The 27,316-nt window shown below is 41.9% G+C and overlaps 3 long non-coding RNA genes across 4 annotated transcripts in view; 2 read left to right on the top strand and 1 right to left on the bottom strand.

Annotated features, from left to right (window-relative positions):
• The window catches only part of LOC135106997 (uncharacterized), a 44,890-nt gene extending 37,596 nt beyond the window's left edge, over positions 1 to 7,294 (top strand). The window contains exons 4-5 of the long non-coding RNA XR_010271540.1: positions 5,115 to 5,193; positions 6,081 to 7,294. This is a non-coding gene — a long non-coding RNA (uncharacterized LOC135106997). The remainder of the gene's footprint in view (positions 1 to 5,114; positions 5,194 to 6,080) is intronic.
• A 3,214-nt stretch (positions 7,295 to 10,508) lies between these two features.
• Positions 10,509 to 12,273, top strand: LOC135106995 (uncharacterized). The gene is made up of 2 exons (XR_010271537.1): positions 10,509 to 10,619; positions 11,846 to 12,273. It is a non-coding gene; the product is annotated as an uncharacterized LOC135106995 (long non-coding RNA).
• A 335-nt stretch (positions 12,274 to 12,608) lies between these two features.
• On the bottom strand, positions 12,609 to 17,811 carry LOC135106996 (uncharacterized). 2 transcript variants are annotated; one of them, XR_010271538.1, is made up of 5 exons: positions 17,614 to 17,811; positions 16,762 to 16,934; positions 16,329 to 16,481; positions 15,703 to 15,929; positions 12,609 to 15,228 (listed from the first exon to the last, which is right to left on the bottom strand). It is a non-coding gene; the product is annotated as an uncharacterized LOC135106996 (long non-coding RNA). The 2 variants fall into 2 exon arrangements; XR_010271539.1 differs by lacking the exon at positions 16,762 to 16,934.
• Positions 17,812 to 27,316: the final 9,505 nt, after the last annotated feature.

The following is a 27,316-nucleotide window of genomic DNA, read 5'->3' as shown; positions in this document are numbered from 1 at the left end:
AATAAACACACACACACTCTCTCTCTCTCTCTCTCTCTCTCACCATATGATACCTCGTGGCAGTGACTCGGCTTTTTCACTAATCACTAAGTAGACTCGCCAGGTGAAGGGAAGTGGCTACTGTCCACCCTATTGTGTCTTACTTAGGTGGGGGGGAGAGAGAGAGAGAGAGAGAGAGAGAGAGAGAGAGAGAGAGAGAGAGAGAGAGAGAGAGAGAGAGAGAGAGAGAGAGAGAGAGAGAGAGAAATTATACAAGAAAAGCAATGCAGTAAACTATTAGAAATATTATTATCGTGCAATATCATAGTGTCATTCTTCTAACTATCCCACATTTACCGTTCTGAAGTTTCCGTAATAATAGAAGTAAAGGTTGCTGTTGTCTTGTGGTGGCAGTGATGTGGATAGTTGTTCCTGTGAGGTTGGTATCACTGAAACTTTTCTGAGTCGAGGATATTACGTCAAAACTGCCTTCTGGGACTAATAGTAATGGCTGATGTACGTTGGAACAGTAATGATGTAAGAAGCAAAGAATAAAATGAAACAGTGGAGGAAACAGAAGTGATAAATGAAATATGTGTTAGGCAGTGTGTGTGTGTATGTATGTATGTATGTATGTATGAAGGTATATGTATGTAAATGCGAGTATGAAAGTACGCATGTATTTATCTGTATCAGTATATTTGTCTATAGTGTGTGTGTGTGTGTGTGTGTGTGTGTGTGTGAGGTATTTACAAACACCCACCTCACTTATCATTTGCCTCTTCCAATAGCCACGGGACGGAGACTCTTACTCTAGAATCAACACCACTTCCAAATATCAACAGTCATCAGGGAACAATTTGTTTTGTTACTCTCCTGAACTCTGGCGTGATTCTCCAATTGTCCGTGTAACTGTGGCCGCCCGTAGCAAAAAAACCGAAAAAGGGAAAGAGTTAGAGGGAGCAAAAAACACTAAATCACTTTCGATTCCGACTTGGTCTTCTCATTTGCAACATTAGAAGACTCGTTTCTGTTGCTCCTCAGCTCATTGGAAAAATTGGTTTCACGCGAACTCGGCCCAATCACCTTGTTTAGAGAATTACAGGTCGGTAAGTCAGTCTGGGAGAGGGAAGAGGAAAGGGAAGAAAAAAAGAGAGGTGGTGAAGAAATGAATAACCAAAAAAAAAAAAAAAAAAATAAGAGACCCTTTGGCCAAGGTACACAGAGAGGGTGTCCTGCGGCCTTAAACAGCGAGGACACGCATTAAGGTCGGAGTAGCCACACCTGGGACCCGGCATTCATTCTTTGTTTATGAGACTAAAATTACCACGTGTCCCCGCGATAGCTCAAGCGGCGCGTCTTGAGGCCTTGCTTGTGGAGGTGGCACGAGGGAGACTGTCCTCTGTAATGTCAGGTGTGTGTGTGTGTGTGTGTGTGGTGTGTGTGGGAGGGGGATGGGAGGCTGGGGCGGGATATTGGAGGCTGTGGAACGCGTGGTGCTGCTAGACGTGCATGGGGCGGGGCGGTGGGAGCCTGGGAGTGTGGCCGTGATGTGGTGGGCTGGCGAATGACCAGATACAATGGAATGGGACGATTGTGTGTGTGTGTGTGTGTGTGTGTGTGTGTGTGTGTGTGAAATTGACTTTCTTGGGTGACTGACATATTCAGCGAATGAATCGTGGGCCTGCGACCTTTAGGATAGGCAGTAGATTTACGTCTATCCTAGAAATGAAAGAGGTAAGCTAATAAAGAGCAAATCAGAGAGTTCTTGTCCATTGATTATTAAGAAATTGTTGGTACACTTGACATTAACAGCTTTTCTCTCTAAAAGATGAATAAAACTGTCACAAACAAGAATAAAGTATTTAGAATAAAAGTGTACGCTTAATACGTGCCTTGTTCATGGCCAAAAAAATCCTTCCCTGCATTCACAAAGTTAAAACAACATAGCTCTATAAAAGCCGAGTTGTGGAGGCAGGTAGAACATGATGATTGTAAGAGTCTCCGCTAGTGTGTTAGCATTCTTTAAAATATCCTGAGACAAAGCTTTCATGTAGTGTATTACCTAGAGTGTCTGTCTGCCCGTCTCGCGTCTTCACGTTAATGAGGCTGAATTTAAAGATAAAGGTAACACCATTCAACACGAAATGGTCGGTAAGCTATAATGAAGATAACTGTAAATAAAGAAATTTCGCCTCTGCCAGAAGTTATCATCAAAAAATTATACCGTCAAGGGACAGAGCGAGTTTAGCGCGCCAGTCTGTGCTGAGCGGCGCCCTTGCTCTAACAGTTTTCTTTTTTTTTTTGTGAGCAGCACATTCTTTGTTAGCTCTCTTCAAGGTATCTTATCCTGCATTGCTACATATGGTTGCCTAGTACAATGTAAAATACTTCGGGATTATTTGTACTTTTTGATTATAATACGATATCTATTTGGTCATTATCGCAAATTATTACTTAAGAAGAAGGAAAAAACAAAGATCTCAATAAAGGTTGTCGTTTTCTATTAAATAATATAGACTTAAGCAGGTTCTTTAGGGAAGTTCAGATTAGCAGATGACGTTTTCCTCCTTAATGAATCACAAAACATACTCACCGTTTAAATATACAAAACTTGGAAAATTGTTATGAAGAGAAGAAAACCAAAACTTAAGATAATGCTTTTTAATTGTACATGCTTGGTAAACTTTCAAGTTGAGGATGAGACACTAGAAAAAAATTCCTGACAGAGGCATGAAGGAGGCGCTGCATTCATGTCATACGTAATGTGGGCGCGGGATGCCTGGGCGCGGGCGAGGCTGGGTGGTCTGCCGCATATGTGGACGTGCGCCTTGTTTGAATCTGCAAAGCGTCTCTCCAGCAGGGCTGCTTTTTATCATGGTAAATTTTCGTAATAATTATAATATTAACTCATCCAAGTAATAACATAATAACAACATTATTGATTATTTATCATTCCCACCTGCTGAAAAAAAAATGTGAACAACAGTCTATATTAAATCTGCACCGGCATTTATCTGTATTAACGTGGCATTTTATATCTAATATGCTAACAGGATGCAGCATATTCAGTGATGCCTATCAGTCTCACACTATAAAGAAGACTCGTTTGAAGCTCGGGTGAACGGAGTCTGTCAGTACACGAGGGAGAAAGCAGATATTGTTGATCTCTACATGAAATGGAATGAAGACGCCACCTTTCTGTGTTTCTGGTATCGAGGCCACTACGCATTGTCTCCCAAAGCCTGACATATGAATCCAAATCTACGTGAAAGTGAGCTAATGCTGAAAGATTGCACGAACACAAATTAGACCTTTTGAATACTCACAAGTCACGACAATAAATGAAGTTGAATTCACTTGAAAGTAAGTCATAGAACTCTACGGATTTAAAACTACTCGCAACAGAAGTTAAAAAACGCACAAGAGAGAGAGAGAGAGAGAGAGAGAGAGAGAGAGAGAGAGAGAGAGAGAGAGAGAGAGAGAGAGAGAGAGAATCGTATACAAGAAATTAAAGTTTGGGAAGGCCATGGAAAAAAAAAAGAATAAATAAATCAAGCAAAAATGTGCCTCCTACTTTGCAAATTTAAGTCTGTGATTCCTAGTTTGCTAAAAGCACTGTATAAGCATCTCATTGTCTCGGTTGACGCTCGCAGGCATCTCTAAGTTCCAAGCGAAAAACACATCTACGCCAACACACGTCTCACGCATCACCTGGCACACGCGAGCGCTTTGGCGCGCGTCACACACCTGTGCATGGCCGCCTCCCCCCGCTAGGCACCTGTGTAGCCGAACGGAACTGACACATTAAGGGTTAAGAAGTACCTGGCGCTGGGAGTCTGTTATTGAAAGAAACTGCGAAGGATGATGGTAATGGCGGGGTGTTGCTGGGAGGAGTTTACCCACTATACATCACGTAAAGAGTATCTGTGTAATAACTGTAATGTTCTTATCTATAGAGGTGTGTTGTCCTTGGCAGTACTGGTAGACCGGTGTTGTTTCTGAAGGGGTGTTACGTAGATGTGATTGGTTTGTGGAGATGTTGCTTGGTGGACTTGAGTTTTAAATGTTCATAAGTAATTCATTAATAGAGAATATCCTTGATGTTTATAGATTAGAATGATGAAGTGAGTTTTTGACGTGTGTGTGTGTGTGTGTGTGTGTGTGTCAGTGCTGGCGTGCGCACCTTCCTCCCGTATGTTTTCCATACGGAGATGTTTACAATCATATTTGTTTGCCTCACTCCGTCACTGCAAGTTGAAAAAAACGACCTTTGAAACGCAGCCGACCGCGACACTGTGGTCACTAGTTTTCCTTGGGTATGAATTGATACACCAATCTCCCTCCTAACAAGCAGACCAGTTGTATGTCGACTGTCCCGGCGCAGATGAGACGAACTAATACGAAAGAATGTTTACGAAAAGTGGAATATTTTTAGTCTTACATTTCACCATAATAATTCATTAGTAGCATCATCACCAATTCTAGTTTTACCTCATGTCATCATAACAATCAATTACCATCCATAGGTATGAACCAATTCTAGTTTTATTACCACTGTCGTTATTGTGGTTACCTGTTTCATCACCCTCCGTATTATCGCCCTTCCGCTCTAACCTCGAAGTAGAATCACCTCACATCTTCCACTTAGCCTTGCGTCCTCCTCTCCATCACCTTCCTGTGTATTTCTTTCTCTAACAGTCATTATATGGCGCGGAAATGGCTGTTATTCCGGCGTAGTTGTTTTGTCTCGGAACGTGTGTATTATGAACAAGGAAGCTTACGATACTCTAATATAATGAATCAAAATAATAGTGATTGATTGATTTCAGTCAGTAGAAAGTTCATTGATTTAAAACACCGCAGAAGGACACTATAATCAGAGGGTAAAATTTGCCTCCAGTGCGTGTGCTGCTTAAGGTGAAAAAATCTTACTTGTCTTCCTTGCATAATGTTGCCAAGGAATCCAAAATGATTCTCAAGTAACTTCTCTCCGGTGTAATTGCTACTTGGGGATCATATAAAATCACATGACAAAAGTGTAACGCCTTGCAACACTGATTACACCCCTGATAGGCAAGTGCTCCTTATAAAGAGCTCTTATCTCAATATTTTTTTTCTTCTCTCGTACGTAGACAGGACCGTGTGAGTGTGAGGGACCGCGTGGTAGGAGCAGAGGAGGCCGAAGAACCTGATGACTCTTGGCGTGCTCAGGTATTACTCATTTATTTGTTTCTATCTGTATGATAGTCCATGTGTTTCTTCTTCTTCTCCCTCTCCGTCTATCTACCTTCTTATTAGACCTTCTTATTAGCACCTGTGATTGACTGGCTTGACTTGGCTGACTGACTGACAAACTGACTGACTGACCCTCTTCCTTCCTTCCTGCCTGACTGCTTGCCTACCTGATGGAAAAATACATACACAGATAGACAGACAGACTGACTGACTAGCTAATTATTAGAATGGATCAATGACTCTCTCTCTCTCTCTCTCTCTCTCTCTCTCTCTCTCTCTCTCTGCCCTACATGTTGGATACACAGAACAAAAGAAATGATCTCAATGTTTGCATAATGTCGCTTTAAGGAAGGAGGGACAAAAAAAACATGTGGAGAAAATTAAGCGGCATCACCTGCTTTCTTCCGTCTCATTTAGCCCGCTTGCAAAGGAACATTTAGCTTATTTTTCCTCACAGTTGGTTTGCACCTGTGAGTAAGAGGAAAGACACATGGCCCAACACCTGCTTTCATTAGGTAAACATGCACAGGTGTTCGTATCCCGTAAGTGGACTTCAAGGCATGACCCCTTACGATAATTATTATACGGTACGCATGGCATGGAAACACACACACACACACACACACACACACACACACACACGAAGTACAAAAGACAATCACACACGATACCCAGAGTCGAACTTCACTTACTGGACGGCCGACAATTGTACCGATACGCGGAGCAAAATTACACAAGTACACAAAGAGCGAATACACAGCCGCACGCACTATTACACACACAAAGGAGGGAGGGATAAAAAAAAAAAAGAACAGTGAGTGCAACGAAATTGTTTTATGAGTGACCAACCTCACGCTCCACAGCTCCGCCCGGCTGTGTCGAGGAAAGGCGACCATCAGATTGTGGGTATTTATTGATGAACCAAGCATGGGAGAACCTCGCGCGCTGGAGATGCACCGGGCAGCGAACTACCACACCAGATGAGGACCTGGAAGGGGGGAGGGTCGAACACCGTGCCAGAAAGGTGCCACACAAGAAAACCGTACCAAAAACAGGCATAATCAAACAGGAATCGTAACCAGATGAGAGGAAGCAATGACATAACCGTACCAGGAGAAAGGGAGGAGGAGGGCGGCGTCATGCAGGGTGGGGGAAGCTGGTTAGGTCACTGTACCAGAAGTGAAGCACGTAAGACAGCATTACATGATGCAGGAGAGCATTGTGCCAGGGGTCAGTGAGTGAGGCAGGCAGGCAGGCGAGCAAGAAGGCAGGCAAGAAGGCAGGCAGGGGTAGGAGTATAACGAGGCAGGGAAGCACGTCGCCTTTTACATGAAATCTCGAGCGGCAGAAGAGCAGAACACACTGGCGGGACACAAACTAGGAGGCCTTTGAGAATCACACAATAACAACACACAACATACAGCAGGCGGCGGCCCACGTCCTGCTTTTATAATAACGCGTATAATTACAGTCGTTTTAGTTTATTATTCCGAACCAATTACGTGTTTTTTCTCCCTTAAGCGGACAGCCTTCGGAGATCCGTATGAGAGATAGTTATTAAGGCCGGTGGAGGAGCCTTAAACCGGTCATAGCGACGTGGTTTAGTGCTGGTTTAAGTGGACTCTTATCTTGATTTAAAGTGTAATCATGGGTGGAGAAGGAATGGTAAAAATTACACCAGAGCAGGAAGGAGTAAGAGAGAGAGAGAGAGAGAGAGAGAGAGAGAGAGAGAGAGAGAGAGAGAGAGAGAGAGAGAGAGAGAGAGAGAGAGAGAAACTGCAAAATTTAGATTGGGAGAATGAGGAAAAATTGTATTGCGCTACTTTACTTGGTGTTGTGCCAAATATGTTGTGGGGACAGTATTCTTGGCAAGGTGTGCTAAGATGTGTTGTCAGATGTTGCGTTGTGTTAGATCACGTGTGTTCAATGAAAGGAATCTGTTTGTATGTGTAATGTTGTGTTGCGTTGTGCTCCGGACTATATAATGGCAGGGATGATTAGTGTTGCCCTTGTACGTTGTGTTGCAGTGGTTAAGTTGCATCAGTTATGAGTTATTTCTCTCCATTACTGTACGTTAGGTTAAATTCTGAGCGAGAAAGATAAATGTATATTACTTTTTTAATGATTGGTGTTTCTTTTGAGTATTGGGTTAATTTTTCGGTGTGTGTGTGTGTGTGTGTGTGTGTGTGTGTGTGTGTGTGTGTGTGTGTGTGTGTGTGTGTGTGTGTGTGTGTGTGTGTGTGTGTGTTTTCCTTTTTGCAATGTATCGTTTAAATAAAATTGAAATCGTTCTATTTTACTTTACATGATAGAGTAAATATTTTTCTTAATGTTCACATACGTACAAAAAACAACAAGTCAGATATTATTCAGATAAGTACGTGATATTCGTCTTTTTTCCAGTCTTTTGTTGTCTTCACTATGTACTTTTTTTTTCTTTCAAATTCCCTGTCTTTTACATATTAAATATATTCTCTCTCTCTCTCTCTCTCTCTCTCTCTCTCTCTCTCTCTCTCTCTCTCACATAAACAGATCATTACTCTTACTGATTTTCCTTAATCCAACGTGTTATCTTCACAAATTGTCCTCCTTCGGTGCTTACATTGTTCTTGTATTGTCTGTCTCTCTCTCTCTCTCTCTCTCTCTCTCTCTCTCTCTCTCTCTCTCTCTCTCTCTCTCTCTCTTCGTCGACTTTCCAGCCTTCGGTTTTTCTTACTCACTTGCTAAATTAATAGTTAAAAACAGTATCTTTTTAAAATTATTTCCAGCCGTGTGTAATTATAAAGAACCCAGGCTGGGTTTTTTTAATAACTGTCATGATCGTGTTAAGAGTCCTGATCTATTGAAGAATTTCATGAGGATATATGAGAAGTGTTTTTTGGGGGTCAAGTACAAGAATGTGACTTTTTAGGGAAAACGCACTTCATTTTTCCGGTAGAATTTGTATTACATGATAAGCCAGCAAGTACGATTCTGGTTATCTGATCGCATGAAAATAAAACGCATACACTATTATTTTATTGAGTTTCCGTCAGGAGGTAGCGGCTGCGGTCCTGGTGTGATGGCATGGTTGGAGAAGAGATGCACAGGGCCTGCCAGGTGGTGGTGGTGGTAGGGCTGGTGGCGGTGGTGGCCTGGGTACTGCCTCCATGTGAGGGAATCCGCGGAGCTTGGTCGGTCAGGTGCCCCGTCCAGCATTTTTATCTTTGCACTTTCGCTTCGTTACACTATTTTGCTGCATTGAGTTTATATTTATGTATCACCGAAGCTGTGGATGAAGTGTTCCGCTAATGATGAACATACACTTTTATTACGAAGGTGTTCATGGGATTATAACAAGAAAGTCTTTGTGACGTTGTAGAAGTATTATTTATCGTAGAAACGTCTTGACTGCACTTGCCTGATAATAATTTTCTATTTTCTTATTGTCTTATTTGCCGACTGCAGACTTGTTCATATGAAAACAAATAATTAACGCAAAAAAATAGCATTTACAACGGCCGACAAGACACGACCGGACTGAGAGCCGCTGAGCAGGGTGACGCCCCTTGCCTGTGTGTGTTTGTGTGTGTGTGCGTGCTCAGGGAAAAAAAAAAAAAACAGTATATCGCCTATGGCTATGAAAACATTGGCTGATTTCCTTAAAAGAAGTCATGTTTACTATCTAATTTTCATGAAGGACATTACATATATTTAAACAGTGCACAATATAAGCTAGCTAATTCAACTTTTAATTCCTCATTTATGCAAAGTGTTATCTTTTAATTTACAAGCTATTTTATACGAGGTCGCAGAGTCAAAGCTAAACAGAGTCATTACTAAAAGACAAGAAAGATCATACACACGTTTCAAACACCATATTTTTGGGGCTATTATGTTGATTTGCCGCTCTGTACACGGTCTCCAGAAGTGTGACCGTTTTATGGATTAATTTCTTACTATCTACATCGGAGAAGTCTCAATCTTAGAATTGCTGAGGCGGCAAATTAAGCCCCGGAGGTTTGGCAGTCTCCTAGTTTGAGCTCCCAAGTGAGAGTGATGAGTCAGTTGGTCGTGTGGTTTGGAAAGAGAGAAAGGTGGAACTATAAACTACAGGTTGATCAGGTGGGAATAGCGGTGGCGTTGCTAATCACGCCAGTCTTCGATAGCCAATTTCTTTTTAACTAACACTTAGGTGCATGTGTTGCCAATAACAGCATCCTTAGTATTATTCATTACGAAGCTTGGTAGCTGCTCGTGACAGGTACAAGTCTCATACATACCAAACGGTCATTCATTCATGGAAAAAAATTCACAGCTTGATAAAATACAGAACGGCATTTGTTTTTCGAGCCATTTTTTGCTGTCTCGGTGAAATAGTTCACGACTTTGTATGAACTTGATAATTCCACCTCTGAGTTTGAGAGTTGAGATGGTGGTATCTAAAAATTAATGGCTTTATAGATACTGATGTGAGTTTGATGTTCTCGCTTGGCTTTTTTCCCTCACCTGTAGACTAAACAGCAAAGTACAAATAAGAACACTAAACAAGCACCATAACTAGACTTGCCAGCAGTAACACATCTAACTTAACTACCGCCGTTTAACATGTCCTCTCATTTGTGTTTAAGTGACTCACAGTGAAGAAAATACGATAACAAAGATTGGCAAATGAGATGAAAAACAGAAGATAAACAAATATATAATGTACCGAATAACCTTCAAATAAATCTTAGTGTTTGCTTAATACTATCGTGCGTGAGTCTTCCCCTAACAGGCGGCCCGAGTCTGAATAACCCACCGAAACGTCACCATGCTGAAAAGAACGTACAGAGGCGATGGAGAATCCCAAAGTTTTTCAAAGGTTTCGTAATTTCCTCTTAAGTAGTTAAGGAGTGGGTTTATGTTTAAGTACAAAGTAGCATAAAACTCATATGGCCTCATTGAAGCTGTGAATATGACAAGAAATGTGTGAGATACAAGGAGGAAAAATCGGAATATTGGCGAGATCTGTAAACCCTCGTAGCGCTAGCAATGGTTGAGCCAAGTATGGAATTTCTGTAATTCTTCAAGTATTTCTCTATGAATTATCATTATTGAAAGTTAATTACTTATGAGGTAATCAATGAAAATCTTTGAAGTAATCAATGAAAATCTTTGTGCTTTGAAGTTTGTATATAATGTAAATGTACAGAATTTTAATTAAATTTCATTCCGGGATCTAGCTCACGCTTCGGAACAGTCTCATTAATGAAACCTATTCAGTGTCCACAGAAAACGGAATAATACGATGTTTCAAGGAGGCAAGCAAGAGACAAGCTCGCCAGTCATCACACAGGCTCTGTTGGAGCAGGTTGAGAGTCTTTGCGTGGTTTTTCCAGTGTCGGTGTTTTGTGACGAATTGTTTTGACTGATTTCCGGAGGTAGAGAATTTGTAATGTAAACGTGCGATTACACTCGTCTTTTCAAGGGAATGCATTTACCGCTGGACAGTACCTCCCTAGGTAGCAGCCAGCTACTTTTCCGGCATATCTTGACTTGTATACGTGAGTTAGATTAAGTTCAGAATGTATGTTTTGTATGTTCAAGGGAATGCACAGGGAGAGATTAAGTTCAGAATGTATGTCTTGTATGTTCATGGTTTAGCATGTCTTGTATGTTCATGGTTTAGCCATGAACTGCGCATTGTTAAAGTGGGAAGGTGTTTAGCCTGGCTGTTTATTTAAGCGTTGTTTATTTGACAGCGGATTATTGTTTGGCCTACTAACCTTCATTCCGGTGTTTTGGATTAAAAGGATTCAAATGCGAAAGTTTAACTTTAACAGTTAAATGTGGATCTGTTCTTGTCTCTAAATAAAGCAGAGTATTTGTAAGGTTGATTGTGCACTTAGTCGTGTGGCGGCAGAGACGAAAAACTTGAGCTATAAAGAAAATCGCCCTAAGAATAGGGATTACTCCAATTCCTCTTAATTAAGGAAACTTTTCCTTAAATACAGGTTTGTTAAGTGAAGTGCTCCAATGACTGTAATATAAAATTAGTTTCAATTTTTACGAGGACAACAAATGCACGATTACGCGAGTTTTTGCGCCATTTCATTACGTCGTTTTGACAGCAAGGGATGAGTGCAGCAAGACTTGGGATTCGTGTGAGCGTGCTTTTAGGTGGTAGTGTGTTGCTGTGTAGAAATAATCTCGAGCACGTAATGTGATTTAAACTTTGTATGCATATTGATCTATATTTCTTCCAATAACTTTCTGGGTATGGTTTAGATCTAATTAAATTGCGTACAACATTGTGCCACATACCAATGAAAAGTTTAAAATGTGCTACACACGTTTCCATTAAAGTGAACAGGAGGAAAACCTCACCAGGTTTCCAGTCTAAGGATTTCCCCCCACCCCACCGAACTTTTTCCGAACCTTCAAATGCCTCCTCCAGTTTGACTTCCTTGTCAGCTTAGTACTGATTACATAAACTTGAATTTCTGGCTGAGGAGGAAACCCTTTTTCTGACACTAAACTTCTGCTATCTCCCAGACACCTCCTGCCTTAGTAATGTAGGAGATCCATTCTTTCTCTGGCGTTGTGGTCAGGAGTATAAGGAGCTAAATGCCTGAGACAAGAATTTTTAGTTTATTCTCTCCTGCAGAGCTATGACTGACTTGACGTAATGGAGCTGCATCCTGAAAGACGGTTCCCTTTTGATGCTCCTGCTGCCTGCACACAACTGTACACCACCGAGCTAAAAGGAAGTACTACCAAGTGTTTGATGGAATTTTATTAGTTACTAATAGGGAAGATATCTTTGCAATGGTGGAGCAATTTCCTAGTGTCATATGATATTTACGCCGTGGTTTTGCTACAAGTAGTTGTGAATGAATATAGTGACTTTTCAAAACTTTCATATATTTTGCAGATGTGGACCGTCAGCGGGAGATGGAGACTGAAGAGGCCGCGGACGACGGTGACAACGTCCTTCTACTTACTTTAATGAATGAACACAGTGTGTGTCAGACTCGTGGATTGATAGTGTTATCGATTAATGAGCAGCAATGTATAAAGTCCTGGACTTCCCAAGTACATTTTTTTTTTTTTATTATGCTTGTTGAAAAAAAAAGCTTCGCCTTGTTCTCCGGAGACTCTTTCAAGTAACAAAGTAAGTATTATTTATTATATTACATTGTCTCCGGAGAGACTCTTTGAAGTAACAAATACTTCTTCAAAGTTGTGGGGAAAAAAAAAGCTTTCACAAGAGAAAAAAAAAAGGCATAATGAAAAAAATCATTGATGAGCAAACCTTATTTTCTTGCTCTTGCCATTTTTCTGGAACACGCTGAAAAAAACAAGGTACTTTTTAAGTTTGAGAACGAAAGACAGGAAGGGGAATCACAGGAAATCAAACTGTATGTATATGTATTCAATTTTTCTTAATTTATGGTCTTAGCACTGAGCTCTGTAATAACGAGCAGCGGGTCTCGGGAGCCGGAGGAGGCAGGAAGATGTACGACGGCTTCAACGCCAGTATAAAATAAATTACAACATAATGCGCAAACCACTTTGCCATTTTCTGGAACACCAGCTGCCACACTGAAAAAGATAACACCTCAATCATTTATTTATTTGTTTGAGGTATGGGAAGTACGAACGGGAGACATCTAATCACCTCACGCTGACTGACACCTGAAAATTTTTCTTACCTTTCCAAGTTTAAGAACGAAAGACAACAAATTACTAGAGTACATACGTAATACATAGAGCAGCAATAATTTTTGCTCTGCGTCCCGTTTTTTCCAGTTTCCGTCCGTGAAGAATGTTTTATCAAGCTGTCTCTAACAAGGATGTTTGTTCCCTTGACCTTTGGAAACTTATCCTTTGGAAACTTATTTTAATTACTTGCGTCAGTTACGAGTCGCCGTTGCGAAAAATGACAAGGACATGTGGTTGAGTATGTTAAGAGTTGCTTGCCATTCCTAGAAGCGTCATGTTTTTATTTTTTTCCTTCTCTGTATCGAATCAATTACTGGTTGTTCTTAGCTTTTTTCTTGTGTATCCATTGGCCCATTATTGCCATCGAAGCGTCTACTTCTTTTGGTTCAAACACTATTTTCTGCGGTTCTGCAGTTCTTCCCTGGAGGGTAGAGACCTGCCGTGGGCTAATACAGTTACGGTTTAGTATATTAAATGATATTGGAGAAAGCAATTTTTTCTTGTTACTGCTTGTTATAAGAAACGTTCTTCAATGTATCTCAGTATTTTGTAAAGTCTGGTATTTGTTATTGGTATTTATTTAAAGTTTAGGGATGGTATTTGTTATTGGTATTTGTTATTTAAGTTTAGGGAAGTAAGTGTTAATATGCAAACGCTTTCTTAAAACGTGTGTAATAATAATTAATAACTGATGCTAAACCGGGTGGGGAAAACAAATAATTAGTGTGTAGACCCTGCAGAAAGCCAGTGTTTTTGCTTTTGAATTACGAAGCCTTGAATTAAACAAGTTATCCAGTGTCGTATTCTACACTCTTTTAGTACTCAAAGAAATCACGAGATGGCAAGAACCCTTGGGTGGAGAAAGCTGGTCGAGGTCTAAGTCGTGCTCGTAAGTGGTCGATGAGTGGTGGATGAACTATTTCTTTAGCCCCTAACCCCTTGCAAGTCAAACTCCACGGAACAGGTTAGTCTCATGGAGAGAGCCCGTCTTACATCGTCACTAAATCATAGCCTACTACCCTGACTTTTTTTTTTTCCTCTAGTCAGTGAAGAATTCAGGGCTGGGCATATTGACAACTGCCGACATGTCTAATAAATACTGCCTTGCTACCCATGTCGGTGTTATCGTGAGTGGCATTTAAGCTTTCGTGGACACCCAGGAATATAAAAGCACTTGCAAGTCACGAGATTCCCTCCCAGCTCACACTTATCGCTCAGTGCATATTAGTTAGTACCTTGTATCAGCGCTTTATATAAATGGCACCAAAAGAAAATACGATTTTTACACAGTTTCCCTCAGAATATATTTTTTTTTTATGCTTGTTTAGTATAATAAGTTGGAAGAACTTAATTTCTTTTGCTGAGAGTCGATATCAGACACTGAGAAAAGACCGATTGGAACTTTCTCGGTTTCTCGGTTAACTTTTTTTTTTAGGGGAATCGTTTACATCAGTTTTGTAACTTTGATTTGCATCTTTTACCATGTGTACTTTCTCACGTAGAAAAAATGCATATACTTATTATCCGAGTCCCTGACACACCTTTGACAGCATTGTATCTCGTCATTTATTAAGGAACGTAATATTTTTTTTTTTTAAGGTATATTTCGATGGCACGTTTCATGATGAAGGAAGGGATGAGAAAGCTAATGGAAGATAACAATACGTCGGGCATGAAACTAGTAAGATTAAATAATATAAGGAGTTGAAATTACTTTGTGAATGCATCAATACACTACAATAAAGACTACTGAGGGTTGCTTCTTTAAAAGTGCTTTTTGTTCTTTTTTAAATAAGCATGCAACGAGGACATTCATTGGTCACCTTTCACGCTTTTCACAATAACAAGTAAAAAACCACTCAAGAGCTAATCGCCAATAATCTTAAATTACTGCCCGCGTAAAACATTCGCGACAGTTCTCACACCAGTAAGTCTGAGAGTCGTGGCGGTGCAGGGGTGTGCACGTTCATTATACACCTTTGGGCTCATCATGAATGTTTGAAGGCTATAGATGAAGAAATATCTGAATACGAAACCTCAACAACCTAAAAACATTAAGCGAATCAGTATTCCGTCTGTCTTAATGAAGGCTAACTGAGGACGGTCACTGATAAAGAAAACTGTATCAATCAACAACCAACTCCACTTCCTTAAAAAAATATATTAGTATTTTGATATAAATGTATCTACGATGTCTCACTGGAATAGAACACACCTCGGAGACAGGCTTGTTGTTCCCCGTGCTCGCCATCAGTAGCTGAGGTAGCTGTCGGGTAGTGTACGGCAGCCTCGCTCCTCACCCTCGTCCATACTGACTGACCCACTCTGACAGAGAGAGAGAGAGAGAGAGAGAGAGAGAGAGAGAGAGAGATATGTTGAAAGCGGAAAAGTATTCCGAATATATTTCCACAGTTCAACCAGTATTCAAATGATGAACCCTGCTGTTTGAACTCCCAACACACACATATTTTAGTGAAGCGTGTCATGATACAGTTGGCAGTGACGTACGAGTCAATCACCCTTCTGAACACAAATATTAAGATATATTTGATTAAGATTTATTCATACCATTGATTAGATCTAATCTACACCCATTATATTTAAAAGCTTTCATGTAGTCCTCGCAAGCAACAAGACTCGTACATCCTTGTAGATCTTTTTATTCTAACATCCCAAATTTTCTTCACACCTTTATACTTTTAGATCGTTAAGATTTTGTTATCAAAGGTCTTGTAGCGTCTTGCATGTGTTCATTGCCACTTTTGATCAGACTTGCTAGACAGCCTTGGATGTACTTACCAGGCCCAGGCAATAAGCGAGGCACAGAACGGGAAGTACTCCAACCAGCACCTGACCGACGTTCCCTCTCCTCTCCGTAACTCGATCACTGCCTCAGGGAAGATACTCACACGCTGAGGCATCCTTCCTTACAAGGCTGCCTGGCACAACATGTGTAAAAAGCATCCTTCCTTGAGCAGCTCTTCCTCGCAGCCACTCCCCGCCTATATTTTCCAGGAACCAAAATTCTGAAAAAAAAAAAATTTAATATATATATATATATATATATATATATATATATATATATATATATATATATATATATATATATATATATATATATATATATATATATATATATATATATATATATATATATATATATATATATATATATATAATTGATAGTAGTCAAGGTCTCAAAGCACCAAAGATGTCACTGCTTATACTGAAGTCTCGACACATTAGAATGCGCTGGTGATTATGCAACTATATTCTCTCAAGTTTCTTTGTTTCCTATCAAGGGAATATATTTCAAAATGCCTTTTACAGCAATCATCAAAGAGAGAGAGAGAGAGAGAGAGAGAGAGAGAGAGAGAGAGAGAGAGAGAGAGAGAGAGAGAGAGAGAGATGGTGTAAAAGTGTACCATGACGAAGGCAGTGAGGGAGCAAGCAGGTGAGGCGGAGAGGAGTTCAGCACACGCCTCGGGGGACGAGTCGGGCGGGTGTATCAGGCAGGTTGTGGACGCCCCCAAGGTCCATTTTTCTGACGGAATTCTGGTCCCACAATCACTTCATTACTATAAACGCAAAGACGAACGTTTTGTGTTGTGCTAAATGAGTCTTTGAACGTAACCTGTGAATTTAATAAATACGCGTCCAATCATTAAGTCTCATTGGTACTACTGAATGAATAATAATAATAATTACTTGATGTTTAGATGCAACTGCATTCATATATAATCACTGATCGATGTCAGTGATACGTGCAGGCCAATGATAATGTTAAGAATGGCATTGTAAATACACTTCCCAGTCCTGCCCACCCTGCTTTATGCACACTGTTGAAATTATAACTACCAATCGATGTCACTCGCTCCGCCACAAATATGCCGATGGTTGAAGGGATAAGACCACTGAGCTCTGTAGTAACGAGCAGCGGATGGCAGCTTAGTCTCTGTGCCGCGGGAGGAGGCAGGAGGGTGTAGGGTTTCAAATCTCGCGCCTCAGTAGATCCTTTTCAACGCCATTAACTAAAGAAAAAATAAAAATCTACCTCAAATCCGCACCTCACCATCCTTTACTGAACCCCGAGGAAGTTCGTCACTGCTTAAGTAAACCTCAAGCAGTCATCTCTTAGCCTTGGAGGACTAGCACTGAGACTCTACCTGAGGATTATTAGCCTAACATTACGTAATAATTGTGTAGCAATATTAGAGGTTTTCCCGGGATAACCAATATTACCGAAAAAAAAACCTTCGTTGATATATAGGATGCGGTCATAAGTTTATTTCAAATGGCGGAACAATGCCCATCAAAATAAATCTCCATTCATTTATTATTAACCTCTAACCCTCATCAATCAGCAGTGTAGGACATTGATAAATACTCGCCATGAAATTATATTATACAGTCTTTCCAGTCATTATTAGTCATTATACAGTCAATCCCAGCTTCATTATATTCGTTTTTCATTTCATCTCTTCGCCTTATATGTTGCTCCTGAATCTGATACCTCTCCTATTAGGTACGCAAAAAGATACATTTACAGGACAATTTCTGCAGTTTTTCTGGCAGGCAAACCAGTATTTTCTCTACCAACAATACACTCATAGATGCCTCCATTGATCTTTTAAACCAATATTTGTCATACAACTTCAACATAACGAAAATCAATAGAAAAATGCCCACCAACGTAAAGAAAACACGTACTTTCCTTGAGTTTGAGAGAATAAAGGTCCTCTACCGTAGTGCCGGCCGCCCTCGCCTGTTGCATTGTGCAGGTGGCGCAGTGGGGAAAGGTTGAATCTCCACTGCTCCATTGCTTCACTGTTTCGAGATCACTGCCTTGTCTCGTCTTCACTTTTCAATCATCGGCATCCTTCTTTCCCCTATTCAAGCAACTGTAATCCTGTCACCATGTGGATCGGAGGAAATAAAAATCTGAGATGGTGAAAAAGATATATAGCTTCACTTTCTAAATTAGCATGTTCATAATAACTTAACGGGTCTCGAGACTAACACCTGGTTCACATCGGATTACTATTTTTTTCACATAGTCACTCAACATAGAAAAATAAAGCAGGCGAAATCGAGCTCTGCGGCTGTAATGTAAACTGCTCTGTTAGTGAGACTCATGAATCAGAAAATCAATCAAAAAAATTACACTTAAACCTCACTTTTCTAGTAAATGAAAGCTTGGGGGATTTTTTTCCGCTCTCATCCTCCTCCCTGTTATTGCTTATGATGCGTCGCAGTTCCCAGCGCCTGGCCACGTGACTGGGAGCTTCCTTGGAGCTTCCTCTGAGATACTGCGGTAACTGTTATGTATTAATTAGTGAGGCCTGTGTTTAGCGTGCTGCCACCTAAGACATCCAATATCTGCTTAAAAGAAAAAAAGGAAGGTTATCCTAATTGAAGTCACCGAGGCGTAAACTTCCGAACCACTAATTCCTGTGTTCAAATGTTGCCACGATTAGCTTCGTATAAATTGAAGTGTGCTGTGCTCCTGAAATGGCTTCCAGAAGGTATTGCGAGCGTCTTCCGTTGTTCCTGGCGTTCAAAATTATGAATGTTATCAATTTCAGATGATTTTCATAACGCGGAGCAGTGAGCGTACCGATACTTCCCTCACTTCCAGCACTCTGGCGTAATACAGGTAATGCACAACAGATCGTATGTATGTATTACCTGTCCCTGATTGTATAGTATTCGTAAGGTAAAAAGTAGAGAGCAGTTGAACATACATACATGCTTACTTACTTGTTGGCGTAATGTAAACCACGTAAGAAGTAAGAGTACCAGATTATGTTTAAATAATTGACTCGGAGGTTATGACCTGAAACTAAAAGCAAATACATGAGCATTGATATTTGGAAACAGGTTTGCGGGTTTCAAATAACAGTCCCGGATGGAAGTTCAATATGTCTCGTTGAAAAGAAAGTTTTTTTTTTTTATTTGGTTTCAGCTTCGTGTTTTACTGGTATTACTGTAACTTTTAGATCGTACCGTCACACTGAGTACTTTATTCATAGTTATTTGTACATAATTTACTTAGCGTCACTTGTCTTTTTCTGCCATTCATACCTTAGTGACGCCAGCTCGAGCCCCCTTTTCTTTCTCCAGCAGGTATCTCTACTCTGTCACCTGGTTCTCTTCCTACTTTATCACATTTACAGCTTTCCATGATCCTAGCCATTGATCTCAACCTCACGTCCCTTCATCATCAGCAAAAATAACACCGTCAGTCTTTTTCCTTCACCTTTTGCTCCTAGCCAGTTGTTGCGGCGCCTTAAATCAATCACTCAACTTTCACCCTCTGCCACAAATCTTTATTCTCTCCCCCAACCTGTGAGTGCGGAGGAGGAGGGACTCATCCTCCCCCACCACATCACCCCCCGAAGGCTTTTTCCACCTCTTTCCCTACCTACACCCAGTGATCATCTGGTGACCTTTGTGCAGGGGCGCGCCGCGGGCCGCCGCAGCCCCTGCCTTAGGCGCTCCCGACGCGTTCCAAACTCCGTTACGTTATCGCTTAATGAAGTGGTTAGTGGCGGCCTGTGGTTTCTCCCTGCACTCCCTTGTGGGTTTCCCGCTTAACTCCTTGTTTCTGTGGTGCTGAAGGTGGCGTGAGTCTTGTTTCCTGCGACATGTGATAGTTTCAGTAACGTCTTGCTCATGGTGTGTTTTCTCTACTAAAGTCACGAGTATTTTTTTTCAAAATATATTTTTCTCGTAATATGATTCAGAAAATTATCTGTGAAAAACGCAGTTACATAACTGCAAATAGAGGTCATCAACACAAAAATAAAAGGATTTGAAATCGCTCAAGCTTACGTGTTACTAGCATTTGCTACATATGAGTGCAAATTAATTTCTGTTGTGTCCTTCTACAAATTTGTCTGTCGGTCACTCGGTGTGTCAATTCTTACGTCTGTATACTCTACACATCGCTGTCTGTGACCGTAACTTTATTAATGAAGGTGTGTGTGTGTGTGTGTGTGTGTGTGTATTAATACATTTTAATACTAACTAAAAACACTCTTTTAACAGCAAGACACCCGTTGTCTGCTGTAAAGTTACAGGGAGCTTCGTGACATGAATAACTCTTTTTCCAGAACCCGCCTGCGGCTAATTGAGACATCAGGAAGGCGGGCCTGCTCCACTCCCTTCTCCTCCTGCTCCTCCTCCCTCGAAGCGGTGTGCACGAAGACGAGGCACAGTAGGCCTATCTTCACACGGTGTCTCATAATTCACAGCTACAAGACATCTCTTCATCCCTCACGCCGCGCCGGGGAGCTTCATGCAAGGGTTCCGCTCGAAGCTTTAATTGTTTTCTCTACGGGGAGCTTTCACTATCACTTCGTTCTCTTTTGCGGTTCGTTTCTCTGCGTTTCTTCAGGGATGGTTTTCCACTGGTACAGTAATACACAGGTGGATGTTCAGAGACCCTACAGTAAGATGAGAATATTCAGTCACTATAGTAAGAGTTGAGCCAGATTACCGTCCCCTTACGATTCACCACATACAACACGAGGCGTAGTGATTATGTCATACGTATGTTATATACAGAGAGTGCCACGTGTAGGCCTGATGGCTTCTGGCAGTTTTCCATATACTTTTTATGTTCTCATGTTCTTGTTAGGCTGTAATGCAAACAAAGCAGGATAGGAATACTGATATGGGACATGACGTATCAAAATCTATATGCTTTTTTTTTTTTTGTTTCTAGAAGCTTCATGAAAAAAAATCCGGATCTTGTTTTCGAACCATCATCATAAAGTATATCCTTCACTATGCAGCGTCTCCCATCAGAGGCATTAGTGTTGTGTATCACTCTCATTAGAAGTAAGACTGGATAATCTACAACTCGTGTTTCCGTGTGTTTTCTTACCATAACTTTGCAGTATCCATTATCCACTAAACCCAAAAGCTTCTCTAGCGTACCAGACATATCCGGAAAGGTCGAGGGCTCTGACGTGTGTGTGTGTGTGTGTGTGTGTGTGTGTGTCGGTGTGTGTATCCGTGTGATAATCCGCTTCTCAAACCTTGTGTATCTGCGTGACTATCTTTTTTGTCTGTCTCCGTCCTTCCGTCTCTCTCTCTCTCTCTCTCTCTCTCTCTCTCTCTCTCTCTCTCTCTCTCTCTCTCCACACACACACACACACACACACACACACACACACAGTATGTCCACAACTTTGAATAGTGTTGGTAATATGGTCGAGTAAATTTATCACGGTGGCTTGATACCATCTCTGAGGGCGTGGAGGGAGAGACGAGTCCGGCTTCACCTTTTAAACAACACCCACACAATAAGTAAAGGGCGTAGCTGATTCCTGACACTGAAAAATTGCGGCCCGAGCTCACCGATTCTTGAAGTGCGAGCGAATCTAAGATGCACAAAAGCCTTTCCCGGAAGATTGGATGTGCATATTGTTGCAGGCGAGATGAATGCTGGCCGGCGAGACTCAACGTGCAGTGATTATTGGCCTTCGATATTTATTTGTGGCAGGAATTTTCTCAGACTGGCGAGTGTTGCTTTGTCCACATTTCCTCCGTTAGCTTATTTTTCTGACTGCGCCGAGGTGGGTATAGTGATTTATCCGCTCGGGGAAAGTGGCTGGCCTTGTTTTGTGGACGTGAGCAGCTCGAGGGAGGGAGGGAGGCAGAGGCGCGGTATTACTAGTGCTTTGTTTTTAGGGTGTTACGACTGGTTCTGCCATTAGCATACCACCTCCGCCAGTCCGACCCGTACACACACACACACACACACACACACACACACACACACACATCATAGCATCCGTGTACTAATACCGCAAGAAGCCGATGCCCTCAACTCATGTCTCATTGTCTCTGCATGTACTTGTTTCTGTTTTTTTCCTCCTCCTCCTCCTCCTCCTTCTCCTTCTCCTTCTGCTCTTACACGCATACCACGTCACGCTACATTACATCACACTGCATCACTCTCCCATCAGTAACACATAACACTCTGGTCATGGTATTACACCTCAACCAATTCGCCTTAGAGTCAATCCCAGCCAGTACCGCACCGCAGTAACTCACACGCTCCGCTAGAGGAGATAATATAATCAGAAGCAACACCACACGTTATCTAGAGGCTCTAAATCGTTACTGCATCGTAGAGCATCACGTGAAGTCTATAAGTGACTATATAAATCACCATGGGAACACATGTAGGAGATAAAAACACATAGGTAGCGAGTTAGGGAAATACTGTTTTTAAGCCGCACATTACAGCCAATATTGTGTTACCTTTACCTAACTTAACCTTGCTAGACTAATACAACGTAACACACGCGCCACAGCACACCGCAAATAGCAACCACACATCACAGTACAGTACGCATTACAGTACACGCTACAAGCACCAAATTACGTATAACACACTGTCATGAGATACAGACACCGCAACAACCGCAGCAGAAACAACGGCACACACACACACACACACACACACACACACACACACACACACTTGCAGCTTCCCCCACAAAAATGCATTATCCTCTCATCTTTGCAACGCCCACATTCCCGCTCCCACGCACACCACACCCATTCCTCACACCTACGTACACCCACCCACGTAACCCACACACCTGACCACGCCCTTGCTCCGCCCTCAACACGCCGCACTCTGTACTCTCCAATCTTGGGTCTACACTTTGGTCGGACAGAATAAACCATGAGAGGGAGGGAGAGGGAAGAAAAAAAGTGGAGATAAAATAAAATTAATTTGTTTTTTTAAGGGGAAGGGGAGAGGAGGATGAATTGCAAATGGAGAGGAGAATGGAAGGAGGGGACATGGAGGGAGGAAAGGAGGGAAAAAAGTGCTAGCTGCCAGGGTACAGGAGGAGGAGGAGGAGGTGGAGGAGGTGATGGTACAAGAAGAATCAGTGTGCTATCAACTAATATAAAAAAAAAGGAGATTCATTGATAAATTAAGACTTGTTATCTCACGTGTTGCTCTATTTTTTGCCGTGTGTGTGTGTGTGTGTGTGTGTGTGTGTGTGTGTGTGTGTGTGTGTGGGCAAAAGTGTTTCTCTTATCAGATTGTTGGTGTAATTATAGTTACTTCTCTTCTTATCGTATCCTCTTTGTGTTTTTTATATATATTTTTCTTTTTCTTGCTATGTATTTTTTGTCCTTACTTTGTTTTTTCCTCTCTCTCTCTCTCTCTCTCTCTCTCTCTCTCTCTCTCTCTCTCTCTCTCTCTCTCTCTCTCTCTCTCTCTCTCTCGTGGTTTGCCATCGCGATAATCTTATGGTTCTTTTTCCTCTCTCATTTATTATTCTTCCTTGCTCTTCTAGTTTTTGCCTCACGCTGAATTTCCTGTAAAAACTTTCTCCCAATCTGTTTTCTATATACTTAAGAATAATTGTTTTTTTCCTTTTTGCTGGCGGCTTTTGTGTTGTCTTGTTTATTATCTCTGTCTGTCTGTCTGTCTATCTATATTCGCTTCGTTGTTGTTGTATTTGTTTCACTTTCTCTAAGTATCTCAGTGCCTGTATATATTTACCTACTTCTTTCTCTCCGTCGTCTGTATCTGTCAGTCTCCGTCCATCTGTTAGTTCGTTGTCTCTCTCTCTCTCTCTCTCTCTCTCTCTCTCTCTCTCTCTCTCTCTCTCTCTCTCTCTCTCTCTCTCTCATTAGCTTTCCAGTGATGAGATTTTTATACCTCACAATGCTTTGAACTTTCCATTAGAGAATTACTTTTTTCTTGCTGACCTCTATCTCCTGATAATGAATTTTTTAAAGAGTAAAAATCCTAAGAGAACGAGAGAAGATTACTGCTTTCGACTGTACCTCTTACCTTATTTTTTTTTTATTTCTTCTCCTTACTCAGATAAGCGATTTCTGTTCTTTTTTTTTCTTTTTCTTTTACATAAGTCCGCCATACGTTACATGCATACCGAGACGCATTCTTTCTATCCACCAGTGACATTTTTTTTTTTTTGAGCGATAAAGTTTCTCTCCCTTCACTATCCTTTATGGAACACACAGAGTTAAAGAATAACTGAAACTTTTCTTCATCCTTTTTTTTTTTTTTCTGTCACACTTTCTGTTTGTCTCTCTGCTTCTATGTTTCTTTGTTTGCCTCTCTATCTTTTACTGACTTACTCAATTGTGTTTGTCTATTTGTCTTTCAGTCTCTCCTCTTTTGCTTGTCTATTAATATTATTTGTCTGTCTTTATGTCAGTGATCCTGTTCGTTCGTTTGCTTGTTTGTTTGCGTTCCAGTCAGTCAGTCACACTTATTGTATTTATATTCTCTCTCTCTCTCTCTCTCTCTCTCTCTCTCTCTCTCTCTCTCTCTCTCTCTCTCTCTCTCTCTCCTCAATCTAATATATAAATGACAAAAAATAGACAAATATACAAATCACATCTCATTTCGCCTTCCCCAGTAACCCACTCGCCATCCTGCACACACACACACACACACACACACACACACACACACACACACACCATAGTCACCACAAGGGAAAGCAAAGGAGAGAAAACAGCATCAGCCTCGTAATGTAGGTAATGGGCAGTAATACAGCTGCCATGCTCTGAACGGTAGCCGCGACCCACTGCAAATGTGCCCGCCCGTGTGCTGGTGAACGAGGCTTAAATCAGCAACAAGGCGCGAGGAGACGGCGGTGGCAGCATCTGAGCGCCTCGCTAAGGAGAAGAGTGTGCAATCCTCAGCGTTACTTGCACCATAATACGTCATAAAACTCTCACCTCCTCCTCCTCCTCCTCCTCCTCCTCCTCCTCCTCACTCGTCTCCTCCTCCACCTCCTCCTCCCCCCAAGGTGTAAAGATGCCGACGCAAAAAGCACACCGCTCTTACACTTCCCCAAGTTGAGAAAATTAAACCTATTGTGAGCCTGCGCCAAGAAGCTCCCCCCACTCTCTCTCCTTGGTCCTCCCTCCCACTGTCTCTCCCTCTCTCCCCTTTCTCTCTCCCTCCCGCCGAAATAAGACCACCGTGGCGACAGAAGAATGAACTTTAGGAGTCCCTGACGGAGGGGCGAGCGGCGGGGGGACGAGGAGGACCCGCCACACACGACGAAGGGCGGCAGGCGGTGGGGCAGTCGCGGTGGTCATGTCATTAAGAGGAGCGGTGGAAGTTACTGGACATTATAGCGAACAGGAGTCTTGAGATATATTTTTCAGACTCATTATTAGTGAGTTGCTGTGTGTGTGTGTGTGTGTGTGTGTGTGTGTGTGTGTGTGTGGCGAGGATGAGCAATGACGAGGGAAGAAGGGAGAGAAGGAGACTGGTGTGAGGAGGGAGGGAGGGAGAGAGGGAAGGAGGGAGGAAGGGAGATGCATGATGGAGAAGCGAAAGGAGATAGATAGGCAAGGTGGGAGGGAGGGAGGGAGAGAGGATGAGGATCTTTCACACTCATACATACCTCTGTAATGTTTCTCTGTGCGTTAGTAGCAATGGTAGTGAAGCTGCTACGTGGCTTGTTTAATTAGGTGATTGTAGAAGTGGTATGTGTGTGAAGGGAGGTGGTGGTGGCGGTGGCGGTGGTGGTGGTGGTGGTGGTGGTGGTGGTGGTGTTCCTGGTACGTAATTTCGTGGGTGGCGTTTCTTTTGACGGAATTATTGCGTAATGAGCGTGCGGCAGATCATTAATTTATTGACGTGCGCAATATCACTTTCTTTCCTTGATGTGGGTGGCAGTGGAGGAAGAGGAGGAGGAGGAGGAGGAGGAAAAGACGAAGAGAAACAGGAGATCGAAGAGACGGTGATAATGAAGACGATAGTGACAACAGTTGATGCAGCAGTGCTTAATGGGTATGGTAGCGATGATGATGATGATAGCAGTGGTAATGATAATGAATGATGGTGGTGGAGGGGTGGAAGCTTCAGGAATGGTGCTAGTAGTGGTGGTGGTCGTGGTGGTGAGGATAGTGGAGGTGTGGGGTGCTGGCGGCTACTCTCGCGGAGGTGGAGAGGCCGAAGAGGTGAAAGTAACAATGGTGGAGATCAGAGAATAAGTGATGCTGGTTCACCCCTTTGTTCCAGGCCAGGGGTCAGAGGGAGCAGGTGTGTGTGTGTGTGTGTGTGTGTGTGTGTGTGTGTGTGTGTGTGTGTGTGTGTGAGAGAGAGAGAGAGAGAGAGAGAGAGAGAGAGAGAGAGAGAGAGAGAGAGAGAGAGAGACGGATGGACACACAGACACACATAGAGACAAACAAACAGACAGAGAGACAGACAAACAAAAAGACAGACAGACAAACAGAAAGACAGACAGACAAACAGAGAGAGACAGAGAGACAAACAGACAGACGGACAGACAAATAGAGCGAGAAATATATACCTAACATTCTAACAGTCTTGACAGTCCCATCTCTCCTTATCCCTTCTCACTCACAACCTCCTCCAGGAAGTTTATGTGGCCCCTACCGTGTATGACCTTGACCCCTAGGCCCCTTCCTCTCCTCCCCGCCCCTCAACAGCCCCTGGGGTATGGTGAGCAGGAACCCGGATGTTTGGATCCTAAATGTCACAATCATGGTTATTCTATTTTACTTTTCCCCTGGACATTGTTTCTAAATTTACCTCAAAAATAGAAATGATGCTTTTTCGTGTTTATTTTTTGGGGGTTTGGCTCTATATTTGTGTGTGTGTGTGTGTGTGTTTCAGTTTTGCTTGGATTTTAATTTTGTTTTGTTTTCTCTCGCTTGTTTTATTTTTACTTGTGAATCTGTCTTTTAGTCTGTTTGTATATGACTCTGACTGTCTGTCTATTTGTCTGTCTATCGGTTTGACTTTCTCTCTCTCTCTCTCTCTCTCTCTCTCTCTCTCTCTCTCTCTCTCTCTCTCTCTCTCTCTCTCTCTCTCTCTCTCTCTCTCTCTCTCTCTCTCCAGGACACGTGCTCGTTCTCCCGTAACGTCTCAGCGCGACAGGATCAAGATCAGCAACTCGTTCATGTTAACTAATTTATGTAGATCTGTGGAAGTGGCTGTGCGTGTAAGTGTGTGTGTGTGTGTGTGTGTGTGTGTGTGTGTGTGTGTGTGTGTGTGTGTGTGTGTGTGTGTGTGAGAGGAGAGAGGAAACGAAAGTGGATGAGAGAGAAAGGATTTTTGGAGGCGAAACATGATAGGGATGAGGGAAAAATATTATTAAAGGGGGGTTATCAAATTAATTAAGAAGGGGACGGCTGAAAAATTACACCAGAAGATAAAGGAAAAAGAAGAAGAAGAAGAGAGGAGAGCGAGGACGTCAAGTCAATGAAAAGAAAAAAAATGAATCAGAAAGATGAAACAGAACAAAAAAAAAAAAAAGAATGGAAAGGTGGAAGGTAAAATAATAGAAGACAAGAAAGTGAATATGATTACGGAGCATAATAAAGAGGGAATAGGAAGATATGGAGAACGTGGCAACATAAT

This window comes from Scylla paramamosain, chromosome 14 (genome assembly GCF_035594125.1).
Source record: "Scylla paramamosain isolate STU-SP2022 chromosome 14, ASM3559412v1, whole genome shotgun sequence".
NCBI lineage: Eukaryota > Metazoa > Arthropoda > Malacostraca > Decapoda > Portunidae > Scylla > Scylla paramamosain.
This window is presented reverse-complemented; position numbering and strand designations above follow the sequence as displayed.